Below are 7,687 nucleotides of genomic sequence, written 5' to 3'. Positions count from 1 at the left end.
CAAACCCATTGGACCAGATATGGCCTGCCCAACCGACATTCCAACAAAAATAACGAAACTAGAAAAAGAAGTAGATTGTGAAATGGAGTTACTCATAAATTCAAAAACAGAAAATCTCAGAGAGTTCAACGTAAGAATAATCGAAAAATGTAAACTAACTTGGATAAAAATGAACGAGAAAAACACGTGGGCATACTCAACGTGTAAAGAAGAAAACATCCAGTGGAAATGCCCAGAACTAACTAACGGAAACACCATAATCAACGGAATCGGACTAATACACCTACAACAAGGATGCCAAGCAAACTGCAACCAATATAAAGTCCGAGGAACAGCTAGAGAATCAACAAACATAGAAATTATCGCACCAAGTTTCAATCTATCTCTCGAAACGTTAAACTCGAGTATCATATTTAACAACGAAAATCCCAATCTACTAACAAAACTTTCAAACCCAGCTACAATCATCGACAAATTCGAACCTTAGGGTCAAGGGCTAGAAGAAAATGAAGAAAAAATGTCATTAATAGCACTAGATCACCAAAATGAAGAAATAAATAAGAAAATAACCATCGGATCGGTATCAACAATCGGAATATTATCGATCATTATAAGCGGGTTCGCAATACAAAAGCTCATTCGTCGATGCCTACTAAAAACACGACAGAACAACAAAATAATCGAAAAGCCAGTCGTTATAGAAGTGAAAACAACAAAAGAAAAAACGACATCACCGTCGAAAGTCAATGAATCACTCCCAGAGAAATCTGAAACCAACGAAGAAGGAAGCTCACCGAGTAAGCAAACAACGACTGAAGAAGCGCCCGAGAACAACGAGAAACCAAAGAAGTCGAAAACATTCCGACTAAAAGACTACAAATCACCGATCTAGACAAACCGAACATCAACATCGTGGAAAATAAGATCAACATTAAAGAATTGTTAATCATAAAACCGATGGCTCATTTTGGGGAAAACCGAAAATTGATAAAGTAAACCATTAATAATAAAAATCTTCCAATGACATTTTGCCTTATGAAATTTTAAAATAGCCAAAAACGAGTCAACGGTTTTCACATCAATATTTCTAAGAGAAAGAGATAGTAAAATGTAAAACAAATTTTCTCTTATTCTACAAAATTTTTTTCTTATTTTACAAAATTTTTTTGCGACCATAAAACTCACAAGACCGAAGATAAATTTACCTCCGGCCTTGAGGGGACGAGTGGAAACAGCGCAAAACCTCATTTGAAAATTTTTTTCTCGCTTTTCTTTATATATAATATAAATTTAACATAAAATTTTCCTTTTCCATTTTACTATCACTATATCATACATTAAGAATTTTATTTTTCTATATACTATCCAATTATTCAATTAGTTAATTACATTCAATATTAAATCCATATAAAACTTATATTAAGAACCCAATTATACACTATTTAAAATTCATATCACCTATATGTAACCAATTATCATGTTTAGTCATATTATTATCTATTATTATGTCAAACTATTAAATATATACACCCAACAATTTCCATATACAAAATTCTTACTTCGTTTTATATGAAAATTCTATTTCAGAGCTAACGTCACTCATACAAAATTTCTTCAAAAATTTTTCTTTTTATAATTCAAAACGATTAACTTAAAAGTTTAGTATTTAATAATCAAAAATAAAATAGGAAAAGAGAACTAGAAGAGGCATCTAGCGTTAAACGTAACGAGCTATTAAGTCCAGCGGAGTAGCTTATCGACGCCCGCTTCATCGCAACCGCCTCTCGGCAAGCCACGCCCACAACCGCGTTACCGCATGGGTATACATATAATACACGTATACACATATAATTACGAATACACTTCTCTCTCTCTCACACTCTTCTAAACTAAACCTTTAAGAAATTTTCCTCACTACCTAAACCTAAATTATCTAACTAAATTACTATAGTTAACTATTTTATTAATCAATTATTAAAATACCGTTAAACTCTACTTACCTTTTTTTCTAAATAGGATTAATTTTGAAAAAAAAAAGGAGAAAGTACAGGAAACAAAAATGAGAAAACAATACGAAATAAAAAGAAATAATCTTTATTTTTCAAAAAAAAAAAAAAAGAATTTTTATATTTCTTTTACATAAGTTTTCACATAAAAATAAAAGAGACGGCGTCCAGCTCTCGGCGGAAGCGATGTTACCCGACACGCCTGGCCTGCAAAAAAAAAAAGGGGGAAAAACAATTAAATCCTAAAGTTTTTTTTTCTAAATAATAACTATGAAGCATCACGCAACATACCTCTATCCCATGGCGACCAAACCATTAAAGACCGTCTCGATCAAGGCGATCCTTAACCGATCGATGTCCTCGTGGTTGGGGGCAAGCACTTCTTCAAAGTCCTGAACCTCAGCTACCATCGCTAGGTCCTGGAACGCGAAGAAGACAACTGCATCCACGACCTCGGGAGGCAGAGAGCCAAACAGGGTCACCAGGCATGAAGCCGAAAATAAGGCCTCTCTCGGATGGATAGGACGAGCCAACCCCGCTAAGAGACGAATCGCCCTTCTCAAATCCTGAAAAAAAAAAAAAAAAAAAAATAAAATATATTTTTTTATTTTCCTATATACAAATTTTCGTTATCAATTTTAAAATAATGCTTTACTTACCCTCTCCCCATACATCATTAGGACCATCTGGTACCAGGTACCATAGCCTTCAAAATTCACCTCACAAGTATACATATTTTTATATTTTTTTTTTGAGGAGAATATCCTTACAATGCCCACGGTTTGAAGTACATTAACACTCAACCCGACTACGCGAACTCGAGAAGCAAGCAAAAAAAAAAAAAAAAAAAAAAAAATTTTCATTTGTCAGCAAAACACGTACAATGCAATGCATTGCAAAATTAAAATATGAATTAAACTTAATTACAAGCACTAGATGACTCCTACTGTTCCTCTTTTCATTATATCAAATTATATTAAGTTAAATCAAAATTTGTAAGTGGCTCTCGCTTATGGGGAAGGTGGCCATAGGAAAACCGAAAAACTATACTAGCTTCTTGCTTTTCCGGGGGAATGTTATGTCCACCCCAAAATTTTTCTTTAAATTTAAATCACCCGCGCAGATGGAAGACTTCTCCATGCGCGAAAGCCACAATAAAATATAAGCTACGCGACTGCTGGTTGACTAGCGGGGACTTCTGCAATCTCAGCACCGCGAGTATTTAAAAAGGCGATCAACAGCCAACGCCTTGTGTTTGATCAAGTAATTCGACTTCCGCGTTTAGTTGACGGACCCGTGCCTTGTAAAAGTCACTCATCTTAATTTGCTCTGCACTTAGGACGAGTTCAGACTTGGTTCAACTGGCAGGCCACGTATTGGTCTTTGAGCAACTAATTCGACTTCCGCGTTTAATTGACGGACCCGTGCCTTGTAAAAGTCACTCATCTTAATTTGCGCTACACTTAAGACGAGTTCAGATTCGGTTCAACCAGCAGGCCACGTATTAGTTATTAGTTCTAAAAATCTAGAGAACCGGAATCCCAAAGTTCTAATTTGCTCTACACTTAGGCGAGAATCCGGGCAGTAAGTTTAAATAAAGTATCTCTAAACGCTAAATTTGCGCACTTTACCCTACGGGGGACTGGAGGACGTTAGCTCATTTAAATTACTAAAATTCATTAAATTAAATTCTTTAAAAAAAATTCAAATTGTGAAAGTGTAAGTTTTAATGTTTATAAAAATAAATCTCAATTAAAGTGGAATCAGTTTCCAACAAGTCATTTCATAAAATAAGAAGCCCGTAATATAAGCAGCCCAAATCCACCCTACTCCATCCGCTGCGAGAACCAACCAAAGGGCCCAATCAAGGAACAGGCGCTAACAGCTACCCTAAAATCACGGAGCTGACCATCAATAAAGTTCCCGTAACAGTAAGTACATCTACTCTCAATAAATCCGTGAACAGTCTCAAACGAAGGCGTGGTATATTCGTACTTCGAAAACGTCCCACATAAATAATTAAAACAACGGAATTAAAACCTCCGTTGTGTATTCTTTAAATTGTTAGTCCAAACCTCCACCGTTTACGCTACCGCTCTAAAAACGCCCTTGGACATAACAATGACGTTGTCCGGCAAAAATATTTTCAGCTTCTTCGAAACTTGGAGGGTCATAAGCGACGAAGGGTGGTCCAAATCGGCGGTTCCCTACATCATCCCCCACTGTTGTATTCCCGCATGTTGTTGACTTATTTTGAGTTTTATCTGAATTTTGGGATTTTTCCAGGTTATTATTATCTTGTGGATTGTTCAATTTAATCTCGTTTGGTAAGTTTTCATTTGGTTCTACCCGTTCTGGTTCGATAAGGGTGTTATTCGCGTCGGATGGTTCAAGTTCGATTATTTCCTGTATTCCCTTGCCGTTTTCATTTACGATTTGACGGCTTGCGTGGTCATAATGGATACCTGTTGCGGAATCATTCAAACCTTCCCGCAACAAACTGGTAGCACCGAGGCCTCGCTACACAAGCGCCCTCGGGTGTCCCACCTCAACTCAACGGGCTCACCGGCAAGCAGCCATACTCCTCATAACACATGCTAATTGTACAGCATACACACGCATTTACCGTGATCAGTGCATTTCTTTGTGCATTTACAAAATCATCAAGCTCATCCACTCAACTTTACTGAAGCCAATTATAGCATCGCCACTCATCTTTATTACCAACAATCATTGGCAACTCAGGTACAATTAAGCATCTATTGTAAATCATCTGAGATCACTTTATCACAACATATACTCTCATGTTCCCTCTCTCTCTTACTCATTGTCACATGGCTTACCCATGTGTCGCTCTTTCTCATACATATGTATAGCAGCCACCGACACTTTCCACCTAGCAACAATCACGTGTACAATTGTTAATAAAAATTCGTCATCATGCGGCAAAATCAAATGCCGCATTGCAGATGTTGCGTGGTGGAGATTGGGGGTGACTGCCACCAGCTCTTGGGCCTGTCGGCCATTCCGTGTTCAACGTTGTGTGTTCTATCTCGCATCCCGAGACTCACGTAGTCAATTAAGCTGACTAGTTTAAGACTCATTTTACTCACACTGTGAAAGTTAATTATATTGTTAATTGATTAATAATCCAGTGACTCTAATTTATACAGCTCATCCAATTAATCATTACTGTGAACTCTACAGATTCAGCTCAAGCTCTCTCTACACTTGCACTCATTCACTCTATTAATCATTGCATTCAGTCAATCCAATTCATACGCTCATACTATGACTATTAATTAAGTGTAATTAAATAATCGTCTGGTGAACCTAATTCTACACCATTACTCATATTTATCGCTCATAATTGCTAGTGTTAACTACATTGTAAATTAATTAACAGTTCAATTGAAGATCAAATTTCTACAACTCATACTCAGTACAATTACTATACATTAATTGATACAACTCAATTAAACTCAACCAACACGTACTCATGAATTAATGTAATAATTCAAGATCATAATAAGTGTTCAAAGTGCTCAATATTTGTAAACTACTCAAACTCTGTACAATCAAAACTACGCCTGTGATTAATTTTAGAATAAATGTCATTATAACCACGAATGTGTCTCCATCTTTTAACACCTAGTCCCGGCAAATAAATATCTAATGTTAAGACAATTATCTTACAATACCCATGGCCGCTAGTTCATCCGGTATGAGAACTCTTCCGAAGATTGGGGTTCGAGGTTCTGGACCGTCTCTTAAATATCCAGTGAATCGGGATTTAATTAAGTTTTGTGGTGTTAGAGAATTTTTATTCATTTGGTTTTCATTTTTGTCTGTATGTTTGTATGTTTCGTGTTTGACGACGTTTCTTGTGTTAGAGGTTTCTGCTGAGGTTGCAGTCTCCGGTTCTGCGATGACGGGGTGTCCCGTTTCGTTGGGATTTTCGCTTCCTTCCGTATCTTCTGGGCTAATGTCGCTGCTTGATTCCGTTTCGAGTTCATCGTTGTTGTCTCTAAGAAACTCGTCGACATTAGTTTCGTTTGCGGTGTCATCTACGGAGTCTTCTTCCTTACGCCAGAGTGGAGGCATTTTACTTAGCGATTGGCGGATATTTTTCGCAGTTTCAGAGCTGGTTCTCTTCATTTTTGCTAGTTCTTGGGGGGTGTAATTATATATTGCTTCTTTTAGAAGCATTTTCTCTAGAGCTTTTTCTTTATAAGGATTTTCCGGTGGGGGTCGTTTTTTTATGATTTCGTCGAACATTTTTATCAGCTCGATGGTCTTTCGTCTTTGTCTTGGTGGGATGATGTTTTCTCTATTCTTTTCTACTTCTTCTTCCTTCTCCGCTTCGTCGTCCCCCTCTTGTCCCATATCTGGTTGGTTAATTGTAGAGGGTCCGGGAGTTGAGGCTGGCAAGAAAACATCATCGTCCCCCTGTTCTTCGTTTGCTATTGATTTTGTCTTAGAATTTTCTGCAGTTAAATCAAGGTTGCTATCTTCAAAATAATTTATTTTGGGCGTGACTCGCGTTTTTCCCGTTTCCCATTTTCTAAGACGAGAAGCGATTGTTTCTCTGACTTCGGGGGCGCTGCTGATTCTTGGTCTATTTTTTGATCCGAGAGGACGACCAGGGCGCTTGATCGTTTGAATCGCTTCTTCGTCTGAGAGTATTTTATGCGGGTTTTTTGTCGTAGTATTATCCGTGACGGGCAGTGCTAAATAGTTATTTTCGGTAATATTATTTGATACGTTTTCTAAGGGCTCGGGACGACCTTCGGGGTTGTATGAGAGTCCTTCCGCGTATTGTTCGGTGATTTTGTGACGGACTATGACAGTAAATTTGTATTTACTTAATTGAGACCGCCATTTAGCTTGCCATTCGGCGACAGTCGTGCTGTCCCTTAGCCAGGTGACACAAGGGCTACTGGTTATTAGAGTAAAATGTTTTTGGAGATACGGTCGAAATTGTTGAATAGCGTAAACTACTGCAAGGCATTGTTTTTCAACGTCAGTGTATCGGGTTTCAGTGTCGTGAAAGACACGTGAGATACATGACACTATTTTCTCTCCGTTTCTTTCTAAGTCATCGTCCCCTTCTGTCGTCTGCTGACTGAGGATTCCGGATATTCCTGAGTCTGACGCGCTGACAGCTAGGACGAAAGGTTTATTAAAATCTGGGTATTTAAGGAATGAATCTTCGCAGAGGGCGTTTTTGATATCATCAAATGCTTTTTGCGCTTCCTCGTTCCATGTGAAGGGCTTAGTTTTTCGCGTAAGATCCGTTATAGGTTTAGCCCTTTCCGCGAAATTTAGTATGAATCTTCGGTAGTAATTTGCAAGTCCCATAAATTTCCTGGCTTCCGTATGATTTCTAGGTCTCGAGGCATTTTTAAGTGATGAGATCTTTTTCGGGTCTGGTTTTACGCCTTCTTTCGTTATTACGTGACCTAAATAATCTACTTCAGGGCAGAGAAATTTACATTTTTCAGGTTGGAGGGTGAGACCAGCTTCTCTCAATCTATTGAATGACCTTTGAACTCTCACCCCATGCTCTTGTAGGGTTTTACCATAGCTGACTAAATCATCGATATAAATAAATAATTCTGTCCCTTTTAATCCTCTTAAGGTGGAATCCATCATTCGTTGGAAGATAGATGGAGCGCATT

This window comes from Cotesia typhae, unplaced genomic scaffold (assembly GCF_013202065.1).
Source record: "Cotesia typhae breed Kobodo isofemale line unplaced genomic scaffold, CoteBio_Ctyphae contig_9, whole genome shotgun sequence".
Taxonomy (NCBI): domain Eukaryota; kingdom Metazoa; phylum Arthropoda; class Insecta; order Hymenoptera; family Braconidae; genus Cotesia; species Cotesia typhae.
The sequence above is the reverse complement of the archived record's forward strand: the minus strand, read 5'-3'. Positions refer to the sequence as shown.